At 45.8% G+C, this 18,181-nt stretch overlaps 1 long non-coding RNA gene across 1 annotated transcript in view; it reads left to right on the forward strand.

Moving 5' to 3' along the window:
* The first annotated feature begins 1,659 nt into the window (after nucleotides 1–1,659).
* LOC138417317 (uncharacterized) overlaps nucleotides 1,660–18,181 on the forward strand; it is a 54,920-nt gene continuing 38,398 nt past the window's right edge. Inside the window, exons 1-2 of the long non-coding RNA XR_011248071.1 lie at nucleotides 1,660–1,838; nucleotides 5,204–5,282. This is a non-coding gene — a long non-coding RNA (uncharacterized lncRNA). The remainder of the gene's footprint in view (nucleotides 1,839–5,203; nucleotides 5,283–18,181) is intronic.

Consider the following 18,181-nt stretch of genomic DNA (forward strand, 5'->3'; position numbering starts at 1 on the left):
TGGACCACCAGGGAAGCCCCCGTAACAGAAATTCTTAACTCTTACGATAGCTACAGAGACTGTTGAGTGTTCTTTTGATCTGGAGATCTATTGAGAATGATGCAAAAGTTTTCCTTGTTCACCTGTAAGGAAATCTTAAGTTTTATCCAGGGTAAGGGTCGCTTTCCTTCCAGTTTGGCTATGCCATTTATAGCTGGTACTATATTTAGTACTTGCAAAACGGGACATACCTTACATGGAAGTGAATGACATGTTAGTGGCCAACCCTCTGAGTTGACATTTCCTGGATGGGATGGACTTGCACCCCCTGGATTTTAGCATTCTGACCCTCTCTGACGACTCCTGAATCTCAGCAGGGTGGGCTCCCTCTCCACGGTCTCTGCACTGTGTATCACATCCTGCCCTGTCCCTCCCACATGGCTCATTAGCTTGGTCCAGGCAGCCCAAGCGTCTCCTTCCTGTTTGCTCTGATCTTGAGTTCTTTCATTTTGGTTGTGGTATTTTCCTCATAGTGAGCTGGTAGCCAGAACTGGCAGAATGCCAGTTATTGTAGGATGAAGCCTTCATGGATACACATTTGAGGGGTAGCCCGCTTAAAGCACCAGGGTCCCCCTGGAGGGTTTCAACAGCGCCGTTCAGTCTGTTTTATAGACAGACAACCTCCCATCTAGAAGGTAGGCAGCTCCCTATGTTTCTGTGGGAGAAGCCGGTCCAGGTAACCAGACTTTCAGACTCTAGTCATACAGCTAGGAAAGTCATTAGAATCCAAGGAAATTCTGCATTGTAGTTGCCAGACTGTATGGACCCTGGTTAGAATGTGTTCTACTCTGTCTGAAAGAAGAGCAGTGGTAAGCTCTATGCCTCTCAATTTTAAACCCGAGGAGTTCTTGATTTTTGAAAACTGGAGTGACGGACTTTGAAACGAAGTGCTTTCTTTGGCTCGGTCATGGTAAAATAGAATCATGGGATGCCAGCGCTGCGGGAATCTGTTCTCACTCCATTCTTTATGGAGGAGGATGCTGTCGGGTACCACCCACGGCACACAGCTGTTAGTGCCCGAGTAGGACTAGAAACCAACCACCCTGACGTGTACGTTTCCCCACCACCCCGCACAGCCCCTACCCCATATCCACATTCTCAAGCGACTTGATGTAATAAAGTGTTTTGGATTTGACATGTCATTGCCTAAGCCGTGTCCTTTGAATTATTTATTTAAAAAGAAGCATCATATGGCTTTTGTAAATACTCCCAACAGGAATGTAGAGGTTCTGGGCTTGGGGAGAGAGATGATGCTGGCCATTCTAGTTTCCATATAAGATTATCGGGGCCCATAGTCTGACCATGGGTGCTTGGCCTCTGGATGGCATATGCAGTCTTTGTCTCTGCACACACTGGATTAAGGGAAGTGTGGAGGGTTAATCGGGGAGGAGGGGCTGTAGCAGGATGACCTGCATCCAGAAGGCATGAAACTGGAACAGACTCTACTCGAGCTGATTTGGGAAGGGATTATAGCGATGCTGAAGCTCAAGGGGGGTGATAATGACACAGGGTGCATTTTGAGTTCCGCTATTTGAACTGTAAAAAGGGAAACTCGTGACTCCAAAGGAATGCCCTGGGCTGAATGCGGGCATGCACTTCCCCAGTCTCGCTGGTCCCGCCTACCTTCCCCGGAGTCTCAGCTGGTGGGCGCTGCAGCCTCTCTGGCTCCTAACCCCCCTCCCCAGTCCATGGGGCTCATGGTGGCCCTGGCTGCTCCCACCACTTCCAGATCAGATGAAGGGCTGCACTGTGCGGTGTGGGTTCCCAGGTGCTAACGGGGGGATCAACCAGAAGTGCAGGTGAGTTTACGCACAAGGGAGTGAAGACAGCCCACGGTGGGACAGAGAGAGGGAGTCTTGATGTCCCGTGTAGTGAGCCCTGACCCTTGAGACAGGGGACGTGCTGCAGCTGCCATGTGAATTCCTTCCCCTCTCTCCCTCCTCAGCCCGCTCCTTCCCTGCCTTTGAGGTGTCCCCGGGGCGGGGATGCCCTCTGACCTTCCCTGAGATGTCCCGTGACAAAACCACCAGCTGTGTTTTCTTTGGAGGCGCTGACGCTGAATAGCACGCCCTTTGTGTGGATCTGTTTCTCCTGCCCTGTCACTTCCCTTCCCTTCCCTCTTGCTGCCCTGGGATGACACCTACCTGTCCATAAAGTGTCCCAGGTAAGATCTGACTCAGCTGGTGTTTTTGAGGCAGCGCAGGCCAGATGGGCGTCGACTGTAAAGTTGCTCCAGTTTGCAGGTGTAACCAGGAAGCTCTGATCACATCACACCCAATTTCTCTGTCTAACTTAGCTTGCTCATGAACATCTGAAGTGACCTAGAGGGTGAACACTCTGTTTCCTTAACGTGGTGTCTCTGCTTCTCCATCTGTGTTTGGTTTGGCCGTTTCTTCTTCCCCGACTAGTCAATTATTTCCATATTCTTCATTCTGGAGCTCCTAAAGAGCCAGGCTAATGGGTTTAGACAATGGTTGTCACTCTTCTTGGATAAATATTTTGTATGGAGTCAAGTCATTTCCCCGGATGCTGGCCAGGGCACAGGATGATCCTTGGGTTTGCAGCTCTCTTGGGCAAGATGACAGCTGGTCCTGCTCCTTAAACTAGACTCACAGGTTTGAAGAAAAACTAGTGGTTACTTGGGCAGAGGAGCGATAGAGGGGTAACAGAGTAAGAGGTACAAACTGTTAATGGAGGTGCAAACTATTATGTATGGAATGAGCTACAAGGATGGGGCTTCCTAGGTGGCTCAGTGATAAAGAATCCACCTGTCAAGGCAGGAGATGTGGGTTTGATTCCTGGGTTGGGAAGATCCCTTGGAGAAGGAAATGGCAACCCACTCCGGTATGCTTCCATGGACAGAGGAGCCTGGTGGGCTACAGTCCATGGGGTCACAAGTAGTCTGATGCAACTGAGCATGCATCATGCAAGGTACAAGGATATATTGGACAGCATATGGAACAGAGCCGATATTTCATAATAACTATAGAGTATAACCTTTAAAAATTGTGAATCACTATATTGTACACTTATAACTTATATACTCTTGTATAGCAACTATGTGTATGTTAGTAGCTCAGTTGTGACCTGCTCTTTGAGACTTCAAAGACTGTAGCCTACCAGGCTTCTCTGTCCATGGAATTCTCCAGGCAAGAATACTGGAGTGGGTTGCCATTCCCTTCTCCAAGGGAATCTTCCCGACCCAGGCATTGAACCGGGATCTTGTGCATTACAGGCAAATTCTTTACCATTTGAGCCGCCAGGGAAGCCCTCAACTATGTCAATTAAAAAATGCATTAAAAATAACTAGAGTCCATTGGAAGAACAGAGTCAGAGGGAAGGAGAAGTTGGCCTGGATTGTTCAGTAGAAATTCCACTGAGGACAAATGCAAGGCCTCAGTTGTCATGGGCGGACTCTCTGGGTGTCTTTCATAAGACGGTGGTGTGTGTCCTTAGCCACCTGGCCTCTCACTTAACTCCTTTGTGCTATTATCCTGTGTGTGTGGTCCAAGCCTCCATACCCAGGGGCCATTTAGGCTCTTGGGCTGTGGTGGGTGATGCACCTCTGATAGCTAAGGTGTGCTATTGTGCAGAGGAGAATGAGGATGCAGGTGATGATGTCATCTGTGCTCTTGTTCAAGAACCTGATAGAACGTCTCAGGTGAACTTGGCTCTCCAGACTCTGAACCAGGATGTCTTAAGATGATGATATGGAGGCAGTTTGGGGGGCGGTTCCCTGGCTCATGGAGGAGAAGATGTCCCAGGGCTAAGAAGCAAAGTGGAGAAGCAAAGCGGAACAGATCAGATAGTGGCAGGTTGAGCAACAAAGGAGGTGAAGAAAAGAGGGAAGCGAATGCCGAGGAAACTGGTTAAGCAAGAGCCTCGTGGCTGTGTCACAGGGGTTTTAATTGGCAACATCAGGAAGGAGAGAGCGGGTGGGGGCTTGGAGGACGTGCAAGAAGAAGAACAAAAGCTGCTCACTTAGCGCTTCTCTTCATCAGACCTTGCCCTGAGCACTTCATTTGGATTCTTTCTTTTTAAATTGAAGTATGGTTAATTTACAACGCTGCATTAGTTTCCAGTATATAACCCAGTGATTCAGTTATGCATGTGTGTGCATGCATGCTAAGCTGCTCAGTCGTGTCCCACTATGTGTGGCCTTGTGGACCATGACCCGCTAGGCTCCTCTGAACATGGGATTCTCCAGGCAAGAATACTGGACTGGGTTGCCATGCCCTGTTCCAGGGGATCTTCTGACCCAGGGATCAAGCCTGTGTCTCTTATGTCTCCTGCATTGATAGGTGGATTCTTTACCCCTAGTGCCACCTGGGAAGCCCTCAGTTAAGCATATATATATGTGTGTGTGTGTGTATATATATATGTGTGTGTGTATATATATGTATGTATATATGTGTGTGTGTATATATATGTGTGTATATATATATGTGTGTATATATATGTGTGTGTGTGTGCATATATTCTTTTTCAGATTATTTTCCGTTATGGTTTATTACCGGATATAGTTCCCCTGTACTATATACTAGGACCTTATTGTTTAGCTACTCTGCATGTAACAGTGTATATCTGTTAATCCCAAACTGCTAATTTATCCTTCCTTCACCCCCTTTCCCATTTGGTAACCATATATTTGTCCTCTATGTCTGTGAATCTCTTTCTGTTTGTGAATAAGTTCATTTGTGTATTTTACTTTTGAAAGTATCTATTTGGCTGCACTGGATCAGGTTCTTTAGTTGCAGTTTGTGAACCCTTAGTTGGGGCATGTGGGATCAAATTCCCTGGCCAGAGACTGAACCTGGACCCCCAGCCGTGGGAGCCCAGAGCCTTGCCACTGGACCACCAGGGAAGCCCCTATGTGTGTCGTAGCTTAGACTCCGCATATAGGTGGTATCAGAGCAACCGAATGAGGTTTTACAGGTGAGGACACTGAGCTATAAAAGGTGAAGTCATTTGCCTAAGGTCCCACAGCTGGAGGAAGGCAGGGTTAGGGTTCAAACGTTCTCAGGCGCACCCCCATTCTCCCTTCCCAAACCTCCCGAGATGGGAAAATTCGACTGGTGTTGAAAAGAACCCACTTGAGGCTAGAACATGTTTCTGGCACTTTTATCGTTCCCTCTCTACTGAAGCCTTTTATCTGTCTGTCTAGGAACGTGGGTCACACTCATGACCGCCACCCACTTCCCAGATCTCTGTGAACCTGCTGGGCCATGCAGCCCATGTCACAGGTAGGACCAAGGTTAAGTGTTTTTTGTTTGTTTGTTTGTTTGTTTTTATTAATGATGCATTTGGAATCCCATTCATTCATCCATCCAATCATCTAGCATGTGCTTATTAAGCTCTTTCTGTATACTGGATTCTATAATGACTTTGTGCTGGGCCCTGAGGTTACAATGGTGGACAGGACAGAGAAGACTCCTACCCTTAGGATTCCTTAGAGATGTGCCCTGGGGGCCACTGGCCACTCACAGCTAGTAGGGCTTGATATGTGGTGAGTCCCTATTGAGATGTACCTGAGTATAAAATATACACCAACTTCAAAGACTTACTACTAAAATAAAAGGTAAAATAGCTGATCAATCATTTTTATCTTGATTACATGTTGGGCTAGTCATTGAGTGGACATAATGGGCTACATAGAATGTATTATTGAAATTGACATTACTTGCTCTTTTTACTTTTTAAAATGTGGCTACTAGAGAATTTATGATTATAAATGTGGCTTGCATCATATTGTGCTGGCCCCAAAGTTCATTTCATTTGGGTTTTTCTGTAAGATGTAATGGAATGAACTTATTGGCCACTCTAGTATTTCTATTGAACAGCCCTGGTCTGGAGAGAAAGCACGTCCTGGGCATATAAGCAGAACCCTGCTCAGGGGAAGCAAGACATGTTTCTGGGGCTGGAGGCACCAGCACAGAATCATCGACTCTAGAAAGTCACCGAAGGGTGTGTGGGAAAGACTCTGTGTCTCCAATAATTGGTAGGTTTTGTTATTTTCAGTGTCATTTCTAAGAGTGGCAGTCTTGATTGTGCAGCTCATGGAAGGTAGAAAGGGTTCATTTGTTTACCCACCGAGTTTGGTCATGGGTAATGATTAGGTTAGCTCAGCCTTTGTGTTCATCGAGGCCTGACTGTGTTTGGAGAGTGAGCCAAGGATGGTGTTAAATGTGCATGCAGAAAGAGGCAGCACTGTTTTATTTTATTTATTTTTATTGATAAACATTTTTATAGAGCATGCAACCTTTATCAAAAATCTATCTAATTTTATCAGTTAACAAATTTTGTTGTTATTGTTGTTCAGTTGCTAAGTCGTGTCTGACTCTTCCCAACCCCATGGACTACAGCACAGCAGGCCTCCCTGCCCCTTGCTATCCCCAGGAGGTCGCCCAAGTTCATGTCCATTGAACTGGTGATGCTATCCAACCATCTCATCCTATGCCACTCTCTCTCTCTCCTTTTGACTTCAGTCCTTCCCAGCGTCAGGGTGTTTGCCAGTTGAGTCCAAAGTAAAGAATTTTTACCAAGCATTAAATACCAAAGGGCTTTTGCAGTTGATTTCTTTTAAAATTTGTGTTTTTACTTATATTTTTAAACTTTTTCTTTTGTATTCAGGTATAGCCGATTAGCAATGTTGTGATAGTTTCAGTTGAGCAGCGAAGGTACTCAGCCACACATACACATGTATCCACTCTCTTCCAAACTCCCCTCCCACCCAGGTAGCACCGTTTTAATGAGAGTGAACATTCAGGGAGCAATTACTTTGTACCTGAGCTATTCACCTACGTGCTTCTCCTATACCAGATCACCTCCTCCCAGGATCGACTGTCTGCACAGGTGTCCTGATCACCTCCTTCCTTGACATAAATCAAGTTGGGAAGGGTGAGTGCCAGCTTTAGGCACATCACCAGGATGGGGTTTCATCCAGGAATCGAACCCAGGGCATCTGCCTGGAGTGGCACGTCTTCCCCCGGTTTGAATTCCAGTCCTGCCACCTATTGACTGAGATTTGAGTCAAACACTCAACTCCAGTGAACCTGTTTCATTCTGTATAAAATGAAGGGGAAACCTTTCATGCAATGAGATTTATGTTTTTATTTTTTGTTGTTATTGTGGTAAAAGTCGTGTAATATACTATCCTTAACCATGTTCACTGTGCAGTTCAGTGGCACTAAGTACATTCACATGGTGCAGCTCTCACCATCATCACCTCCTGAATTTTTCACCTTCTTCAGCTGAAACTCTGTCCCCATCAAACATGGACTCTCACTGAAGAATTTATTTCCAGGGCAGCAATGGAGAAGGAGACATAGAGAATAGACTTACGAACATGGGGAGAGGGGAGGAGAGGGTGAGATGTATGGAGAGAGGAACATGGAAACGTACAGTATCATGTGTAGAATAGATGGCCAATGGGAATTTGCTGCATGGCTCAGGAAATTCAAACAGGGGCTCTGTGTCAACCTAGAGGGGTGGGATGGGGAGAGAGATGGGAGGGAGGTTCAAAAGGGAGGGGATATATGTATACCTATGGCTGATTCATGCTGAGATTTGACGGAAAACAGCAAAGTTCTGTAAAGCAATTATCCTTCAATAAAAAATTAATTAATTAAAAAAATGAACTCTCTGTCGCAGGCTCTCAGAGATATCATTCATTCACTCCTTTGTTCACTTATTCAGTCATTTGCTCACTCACTCACTTGTCCACTCACTTGTTCACCCGTGCATTCACGCATCCATCCACCCAATACTTACTGGTCACCTGCTATGTTCCAGGCATGGAGCGTGATGTTCGGGATTTTATTGGGAAGCAAACGTAGATAGGCATCTACACCCCTGGGTCTGGGGGCTCAGAGGGACAGGCAGACATAAATCAAGTAATCTGGTTTCTGAAACTGAGTAGTTCCCTTCAGTCTCCACACCTTGTAACTCATAAGGAAGAGAGTCACTGGTTCCTGGTGGCCTGAGTTAACCAGAATTGGCCTGGCTCACTGGGGCACTTTCCTTGACCCCATTTGGCCAACAGCACAGCCCCAGGCGGAAGTCAGGTCCTGATGGGGGGGCTCCATCCTCCGCTTCTGGACTGTCCGGTGTTTGTTTTGGGGGAGTGGATTCCACCTCCAGGGACGAGCTCTGCTCCCTCCGTGACGCTGGGAGCTGCTTACTGGTCTGCACAAACACTGCATCCCTTCGGGGGCAGCCTTGGCCCCTCCCCTGCTCTTCGTGGCCATCAGCTTGCTGTCACCTTGCTCAGCCTGGAGCCGGCCTGGAGCCACGCCCTTATGGCCACAGCCCTGCACAGGGTGCGAGTTTGTGAGCCGAGGGCCTTCCCTCACCCCTTCTCTCTCAGCTTCACCAGCTCTTGAATTTCTAGTCTCTGGTGGATTATAACTCAGTTTGGAGTCTCATTTATTTACATAACAGGTACCGGGTGCCTTTTATGTGCCAGGCACTAGCCAGATCCTGGGGCACTACAAATCCAGCTGTGGGGCTTTCTGTTTCATTAGATGGAAGGGAGAAGTGGAAAGGATCCCTCCCCACACATGTATGAACACACATACACCTATATACACATACACGCAGACACACACATACCTACGCACATGCCTGCACATCCACGCACACACCTACACACATGCATATATACACCATGCCTGCGTATACACATACACACAACACACACACACGCACTCACATATATGTACACAGACACACAGTCAAAAGGAAAAAAACTGAGAAGATTAGTGACTTAGGGAAAAAGAAGCTTTGATACAGAGTGAAAAGTGTTGAGGCTCTACAAACTAGAAAAGACTGAAAGATAACTCAAGGGTCAGAACATACTCTAAAGGACTAATTATTGGAAGAAAACTGCCTGAGCCTTTTCACTCTGTGAAATATTTTAAAAGAGGAGTTTTAGATGAGACAAAAAGAAAAAAGAACCACATCTGAATTGTGTGGGGAGGAAATTGTTATGCTTACATTTTAATCAAAGTTATACATGCACCAAGGTTAAAAGGTCGAATAGTTACACAAGGTTCATGATAAAATACCCAGCATTTCTCCATCCCGCCCTTCTCTTCTTTGAAGAGGTGCTCACTTTCATTGATTTCACTGCTCATTTCTACTTTGTGTTTTTGGTGCAACACCAGTTCTGAATTCGTTAAAGCTGAGCCTTTAGCTGTCCTTCCCACCAGGTGCTCACAACTTTCTCACCCTGTATCCTCTCAGGCGCTGGACGGGTTAATTTTTAGCCTTCCCTAGGTTTGACACAGGTGACCTCAAATCACACAGGTCTGACTGCACCCAGTTTTGCTCAGATCTCTCTCACTGAATGCGCACGGCAGGGCTGCACAGTCTGTGATGGGTTGAATCTGAGGACGCGGACCGTGGATGAGGAGGGCTGGCTGTCAAGCCATCCTTGGATCTTCTCGTGCATGAACTGTCGGTGCCCAACATCCTAGTTGTTCAGGGGCAACTGTAAATACAGGGCCAGGTAGTATACTGTATCGGTTATTGATTTCTGCTTAACCAAGCACCCCTAACTTCGCAGCTGAGAAGATAAACATTTCACCATTTCAGTGGTCAGGAGGCCAGGTGCCGCTTAGCTGGGACTTTTGACTCAGTGTCTCTCAGGAAGGCCATTGCGATCATCTTGAGGATCAGCTCTGGATGTGGAGGGGTTCCCTTCCCAAGCTCACTCAGCTGTTGGCTGGAGACACCAACTCCCTGCCCTGCCAGGCCTTTCTACAGGGCAGCTCACGGCCCATAGCTGCCTGCCCTCAGCGAGGAGTTGGTTGGCCGCATGCGCTATAATTCCTTTTTCTCCTAAACTGATTGTAGGCATGTAGAAAAGTTGTGGTAATAGGACAGAGCTCCCGTATCCGCCTCCCTTAGTGTTCAACCTGAGCTATTTCTTCTTTTTGATGGGAATTTTTGTTTTCTTCAAAGTGAAATCAAGCTTCTTATTTCCTTGGTTTTCCAGGCACTTGTCACTGATGAAACTCTTAAGTTCTTTCATCGACATCTCCGCTTAGGACATTGAGAGACTTCAGGTGTTCCATCTATTTCGTCCTTCTAAGGAGGTCTCTTCTGGGGCCCCCAGTGAGCTGCTCCACCCCCTTGACCAGCTGAACTCTATCCCAGGGGCCGGCTGGCATCTTGAGATCTCACTCCATCACCCGGGGATGCTCTTGCTTGCTCAGATGTAGGATCATCTGTTCCTTCTTTTCCCTCATTTCCTCTTTCTCAGATTTTCCTTTCAGTTTCATGGAGCGTGTTCAGATACCTTCTTGAGAATGGTACGTGGGAGGTATGTTTTTTTTTTTCTTTCTTTTTGTAACCATGAAAAGTTATGACCAACCTAGGTAGTATATTCAAAAGCAGAGACATTACTTTGCCGACTGAGGTCCGTCTAGTCAAGGCTACGGTTTTTCCTGTGGTCATGTATGGATGTGAGAGTTGGACTGTGAAGAAGGCTGAGTGCTGAAGAATTGATGCTTTTGAACTGTGGTGTTGGAGAAGACTCTTGAGAGTCCCTTGGACTGCAAGGAGATCCAACCAGTCCATTCTGAAGGAGATCAACCCTGGGATTTCTTTGGAAGGAATGATGCTAAAGCTGAAACTCCAGTACTTTGGCCACCTCATGCAGAGTTGACTCTTTGGAAAAGACTCTGATGCTGGGAGAGATTGGGGGCAGGAGGAGAAGGGGACGACAGAGGATGAGATGGCTGGATGGCACCACCGACTCGATGGACGTGAGTCTGAGTGAACTCCAGGAGATGGTGATGGACAGGGAGGCCTGGCGTGCTGCCATTCATGGGGTCGCTAAGAGTCGGACACGACTGAGCAACTGAACTGAGGGTCCCAAAATGTCTGTATTCTATCCCAATATTTTGGATGATGTTTTATCTGGATGGACTAGTCTGATTGGGAATTCTTTCTCGTCAGGAGTTTGAAGATACTGCCCTGTGCCTTTCTGGTGTCCCATGATGTTCTTGAGAGCTCTGATGCCATCCTGATTCCCAAACCTTTGAAAACAACATGTTTTGAAGCCTGTAGGGAAGCTGTCCCCAACCCTTTTGGCATCAGGGACTGGTTTCATGGAAGACAATTTTTTCCCAGGACTGGGGAGGGTGGGGATGGCTTTTGTTTCTCTCATCTCCTGCCGTGTGGCCCAGTTCCTAACAGACCATGGACAGGTTGCCATCCATGGCCCAGGGGGCTGGGGACCCCTGCTCTCACGACTTCTCTCGTTCCTGGTGTTTTGCAATGGTGGGATAATATATCTTGGTCTGAGTCTGTGTCCTCTCATCTTTCTGGATATTCAGTGATACCTTTTAATCTTCAAATTGCCTTCTTCAGTTCTGATAATTGTCTTAGAGTTACTGCACTGCTGGTTCCCTCATCTGTATTGGTTGCTTTCTGAATTTCTGTTGTTCAGGTGTGGGACACCTGCACTGATCTCTAATTATTTTATTTTTTGCTTCTTTTTATCCATCTCTTTATTTTAGTTGCTCTACTTTGTAGGATGTTTCCTCAGTTTTATGTTCTAATTCTCCTCTTGCTTTATTCATTTCTGTACTCATGTTTTTAATTTTCAAGGATTTTTTTGGGTCATTCTTTAAGTGTGCTTTTTCACAGTTCATTTTCCTATTTCTTCTTTCTCTCTAAAGACCCTAGGGATAGCTTCTCTTCTGGAAGTTTATCTTCCCTTCATATATAGACTCTTTTTTTTTTCCCCTTGAATTTGCTCTCTTTCCCCTGTTTATTTGATTTGGCCTCTGTCTCATGAGAGGTTTTTTCCAGCTGTCTGGTAATCTGTGACTGTTTCCTAGTATCTTAGAGTTGGCGTCTGTGCCGTAGGGAGAGATGAGTGCATGTAGATGGAGTGTATTAAGTGAACTTTGGAGGAGGGTGGTCTGGCTGAGCTGTTGAGTTTGGGCGACTCCCTCAGCCATCCTGCTATCCTGCCTTCTCAGCTGGAGTGGAGCCCACAGAAAACTCAACAGATCTCTTGCCTGGGCAGGTGGAGGTTAAGGCTTGACTATGAGTTCTGAGAGCCAAATGTGGAAAATGGACTGGGGTGGGGAGGGGGTTCCCAGCATGCATTTATGTCCACCAAATCCCCATTCACTCACACCTCTGGGGTCCCCTGCATACTAAGGTGCAGAGAGAAGTGATGCCTTAGAATACATTGGAATACATTCTAAGTGATGCCTTAGAATACAGGCGTACTTAGAAGCGATGCCTTAGGATACATAATGACTGTTACAATTATTATGTCGGATTGTCAAGTCCGATTAGCTCATCTGTGAAGGCTCCTTTCCCTCTGGTCCTTAGCTTTGGTGGTAGGTAGGGGTCAGCACAGACCTGAGTAAATTTTACTTTGACAATAGTCCTTTCCCCAAATGCCTCCTTGTCTTATTTATCTGTGTATTTTTGGTTGTGCTGGGTCTTCCTTGCTGGGTGAGTTTTTCTCTAGTTGCAGAGAGTGGGGGCTACTCTCCAACTGCGGTACAGGGGCCTCTCACTCCAGTGGCTTCTCTCTTCAGCAGCAGTAGCACGTGGGTGCAGTAGTCATGGCTCACAAGCTCAGTAGTCATGGTGCACAGGCTTAGTTGCTCCTTAGCATGTGGAGTCTTCCCGGAACAGGAATCGAACCCATGTGTCCTGCGCTGGCAGGCGAATTCTTTAGCATTGAGCCACCAGGGAAGCCTGCCTGCTTGTCTTAGGTTTGGAGGCCTGATATCCAGATTAGATGCATGGTGTCTCCACACTTCAACTGCTGATTCATAGGGCAGACAGAACACCCTGGATGCCTTGGGGCCTTGAACTAGACTAGTCATTTTTTCTAACTTGCTGCTTGTCTCCGGGAGTAGAGGGGGGAAGAAAGATGACACACACATCTAAAAATGCAGGAAGAACCTGCCTCGGATCTGCTCGCTGGTTGTCAGCTCCAATGAGCCACGTGGTTCCTCTTTTTGACTGTGGACACGGCTTGGTGACGGTGGTGGTTTGTACCTGGGGAATTGCTTCCTCACACGAGTGTTATAAATACTTGTGCATAAATACTTGTGCGAGGTTTTGCAACGGGCATACACACTGGAGAGTCTGTTGAATTAGTGACGTAAATGATTTTCACTCAAAAGCTGATTCAGATAAGAGGTAATTCCAGCTGAAAGCCTAACAGGAGAAGGAGAATCTATGTTGCTTCCAAGAATATGGGTAATTTTATGATCTATTTTCTCAAAAACAAGTCAGGATAGGATGGGTCAACTACTTGAACTTTGTTCTCCAGAAATACCTCTTTCGTTTCACTTTTAAAAAACTTTTAATTTTGTGTTGGGGTACAATCAATTGACTTGGAGAAGGAAATGGCAACCCACTCCAGTGTTCTTGCCTGGAGAATCCCAGGGAGAGCAGAGCCTGGTGGGCTGCTGTCTATGGGATCACACAGAGTCGGACACGACTGATGCGACTTAGCAGCAGCCACAGTCAATTGACAATGCGACAGTTTCAGGTGAACAGCAAAGGGACTTAGCCATACATATACATGTATCAAGTTGAGCAGTTTCCTGTGCTATACAGAAGGTCCTTGTTGGTTATCCATTTTAAATACAGAAGTGTGTACATGTTGATCCCACACTCACTAAGTATCCCTTCCCCTCATCCTACCCTCCTGGCAGTGAATAAATTCATTCTCTAAGCCTGTGAGTCTCTTTCTGTTTTATATATAAGTTCACTGGTATTTCTTTTTAGATTCCACATATAAGGGATGTTGTATGATATTTCTCCTTCTCTGTCTGACTGACTTCACTCAGTATGAGAATCTCTAGGTCCATCCGTCTGTGTTGTTGCGAATGGCATGGTTCCATTCTTTTCAATGGCCGAGGAATGTTCCGCTGTATGTGCGCACCACAGCTGCTTTATCCATTCCTCTGTGGACGGGCACAGGTTGCCTCCGTGCGTTTCCTCCTTTCATTTCTTTCTGTGAGCCTCTCCTAAGATGCTCCCCGTGCCAGGCCAGTGCTGCAGCCACCATCCTTGCGGTGCTGGCTGTCAGTGCGTTATGCGGAGTATGTTTTTCAGAAGTCGTCCTTTTGTTTCTCCAGTTCCCACTTTTTTTTTTTTTTAGCTATCATGACAGGTTTAAATAAACCACTATGATGTCTCCTTAATTCTATCAGTAAGATACATGCAGACTTAATGGAATCCCCATGTAGTAAGACCTTCCAGATCAAGAGACAAAACTTTTAGCAGATATTAGAACTGCCTCATATCAAATAGCTATTGATAGTGATATTATCTCTGCTCTGGAATCTAAATGCTAATATCACACTTGAATGAATAGTTCATTTAAAAAGTTACCTCTAGAGCTCCCAAATCAGTTTCACTTCTTAGCTAAAAACAAGTTTTCTATCCCTAAAAGTTATTTTTAAAATATTTATTTTATTTGTTTGGCTGTTCTGGGTCATAGTTGCAGCATGTGGGATCTAGTTCTCTGACCAGGGGTCAAACCCCAGGCCCCCTGCATTGGGAGGGAGGAGTCTTAGCCATTGGACCACCAGGGAAGTCTCCCTAAAAGTTATTTTTTAAACAACCTTTATTGAACTATAATTCATATAATCACACCATGTACTCTTGTAAATTGCAAAATTCAAACTTGGGGGTGTATTGACAGAGTTGCACAACCATCGCCATAATATAATTTTAGGGCATTTTCATAACCCTGGAAAGAATCTCTAAATCTACTTGCTGTCACCCACCCCCCGCCATCCCCCTAATTCATAGCCTTAGGCCAGTATGTTTTTGGTGTTTAAGAAATCATTACCTAACTCAGGGTCATGAAGATTTACTCTCATATTTCTTTCTAAATTTTCTAGTTTAATTTCTTTCATTCAGATCCTTGATCCATTTTTAGTTAATTTTTGTATATGGTGTGAGGTAGGGAGTTCTGATGAATTCTTTTCCATGTTGGGATATCCAGTGGTTCCCAACGCCAGTTATTAAAAAGCTCTGTTCTTTCTTCATTGAATTATGTTGACTCCTTTGTTGAAAATGAGTGGCCACTGATGAAAGGCTTATGTCTGAATTCTCCATTCTGCTTTATTGATCTCTGTATATATCTGGATGCTAGTACCACACAGATTTATGATTGTAGCTATGTAGTCAGTTTTGCGATAAGGGAATATGACTCCTCTAGCTTAGTAATTCTTCGAAAAATGAGGCCTTTTTTTTTAAAGAAAGGGTTGTATGTCTTATAGTTTGTGAATTCATAGATACTTTTAGAGTCTGAAGGGTTTGAAGATATCAGTTGATGTTCTTTAGTAGAGGTCCATAGCTTTACAAGCCTAGCCGTCCAACAGTAACGATGTGCTCTCTCCTGCATCTGCAACAGCGCATGAGTCGGCTTTTGTCTGGTCTTGAAGACCTTCTTGAAGAACCTTATTTCAGAAGTTGACTTGTTCCACAGACATCTACCTGGCATCTCCCACACATCATGGCATGTGCTAGAAGCTGGGGAGAGAAAAATAAATGGAATGGGGCTCAGTCCCTAAATTCAGTGTGCTCACAATCTGGCAAAGAAGTGGCCAGACTATCATTACTGCCTTTCTGGAGACTGTCAGCTTAAACTCCTTCACTTTGTAGGTATGAAGAAAAAGCCTAGAGGAAGAGATTTGCATGAAAGCTATGGTGTCCACAAAAGTAAATAACTGTGAACACAGTGCGTTGCACAGAGGCCCTCAAAACATTTGCTCTGATTTGCTTACTAGATGGTGTGAAGCCTGGTGGGGGGTGGGCACAGCTCACCATGGAAGGCTGAGAAAGTGCTCAAGCTCCTTCTGGGGGTGACACTCACTTTTAAAGATTCCTTTGTGCTCACTGCCTGGCCTCGGTCGGGCTATTGACAGTACTCTTGGCAGCTAGCTTTGCCCTGGAGCCTGTTCTTACCCTTTCTTTCTTTCTTGGCCCAGGGCATCTGGAGACAGGTTGAATAAGCACTCTGGAGTTCTGCCAGAGTCACAAGATGAGGAAGGGCAAGGACTCAACAGGAGACAGAGAGCAGGGTGGGGAGGTGTGGGGCATGCAGAGGAAGTTGAGCATCATGTGGTTTCCATGGCTCAGCCCTACTCAGAGGCCAGAATTCATTTAAGCAGTTGAGAGGTCCAAAAGTCTAGCCCTTATCCTCGGGGTTATGTGTTTCCTCCTATCTGGTGGGTTTATCTGGCCATTCCCCTAAACCTACAAACAGAGAGCTCTTGAGGCAGAGCCTTCATTCCTACAGGGCAAGCAGGCAACTATAGGGGCCCCAAGTGCAGTGTGAACTCAGCTGAGACCCAGAGCAAGTCATCAGAGGTGGCCAATGTCTGGTGTAGATGGAGGCTACTGAGTTGATGTCCAGAAAGGGTGGCTAGATTTTGTGTGCTCCCCTCTGCTGCTTACAGAGGACATTTGAATGTAGTACAAGGTTCGGGGCACATCAGAACTGAAAGAGAAAACAGAGACAAAGTTAAAAGCAACAACTGGAGACAGACCACCTTAGGCAGAATTGCAGCCACGGGTATGGTATTTCTGTGCCCAAATGTCTTCATTCAACACTCCCCAAATCTCTTTCTTTTATCCACAGCACTGTCCCCTCTTGGTGTGCATGTAATATATTTATTGATTACATTTATTGGTTACTCTCACCCTCAAAGGGCAGGGGACTTCCCCAGTGGCTCAGTGGAAAAGAATCCAGCTGCAATGCAGGAGCCACAGGAGACATGAGTTCGATCCCTGGGTCTGGAAGATCCCCTGGAGAAGGAAATAGCAACCCACTCCAGTATTCTTGCCTGGGAAAATTCCATGGGCAGAGGAGCCTTGAGGGCTATAGTCCATAGGGTTGCAAAGAGTCAGACACGACTGGAGTGATTGAACACACATAAAGGACACATCATTGTTTTTGTGGGTGTTGTCTTTTGACGTAGTCTCAGACTCTAGAAGACTTGGGACGTGTAGAAGCTACTGCTGGATAAGATCTAAGCATTTGCTGGATATGATTGATCATTGTACCAACCTCAACTGGATTACTATGAAATTAAGGGAATTCATACTGTATTATGTTCAGGGCAGTGCCCACCTCATAGTAAGTGTCAGGTAAGTAGAGTGACTGTGTGGCCCATGTCCCCTTGGCCCAGGACAGACCTGCCTTAGTTCTGTTTCCTGGAGTGGTCACTAATAGTGCTCCCTTTCATAAGAAGAAGAAGAAGAAGAAAAGACCTAGATGTTAAATTGTATAGTTTACCTGCATATAAGTGTATTTACTGTTTCAAATAAGAAATTAAAATTATGTACTGTTTATCAGGTGCCATGTTAGATGCTAAGAGGAGCAGCCCTAGTTCCTTCCCTTCTATTATAGAACTTACGGTCTGCGGACTCTCACTGGGGCCCTTTAAGAACAGGATTAAGTAGACAACTCACAGCTGGAGCACATGGGTCATAGTAATAATTGGATCTATATCCAGGTAGTTCTTTGTTGTTTTATGAATGAAGTTTTCCTTTTATCAGTTTTAACAGGAAAAAACCAAGGCAGAAACAATGTCTCTTACCCTTTTGATGAAAAATTGGATTTCTAAGAAGACAAATAACTCAGTGAGGGTTGCGTAACTAGAGAGAGCTGGCCCCAAACTCTGGGTCCTACATGTTCTCTCCTGCCACTACACAGCAGCCGCTGAGGGGGTCGACCAGATGACCTGACAGCCCTTTCGTGATACAGATGCAGCAATTCTGATTGCCCTGTGGTATGCAGCTTTTTTGTTACTGATTCTTTAAAAATGTATAGATTATACTTCAGTCCCTGGGTCGGAAAGATCCCCTGGACAAGGAAATGGCTACCCACTCCAGTATTCTTGACTGGAAAATTCCATAGACAGGAGCCTGGTGGGCTACAGTCAATGGGGTTGCAAAGAGTTGGACGTGACTGAGCAATTAACACACACACACGTGCTGACTAAAGGTGGGGTTCATGTTTCAAATTAAGGGGAAGGCAGAACTGAACTTTCTGACTTCTAATCTTGCCTGGCCTGTGAAATAAATCCATCCCCTGATTAAGTCTGACAGCACTGTGTGTGGTGGCTATAACTGCGGC

Source organism: Ovis canadensis, chromosome 13 (assembly GCF_042477335.2).
Source record: "Ovis canadensis isolate MfBH-ARS-UI-01 breed Bighorn chromosome 13, ARS-UI_OviCan_v2, whole genome shotgun sequence".
NCBI lineage: Eukaryota > Metazoa > Chordata > Mammalia > Artiodactyla > Bovidae > Ovis > Ovis canadensis.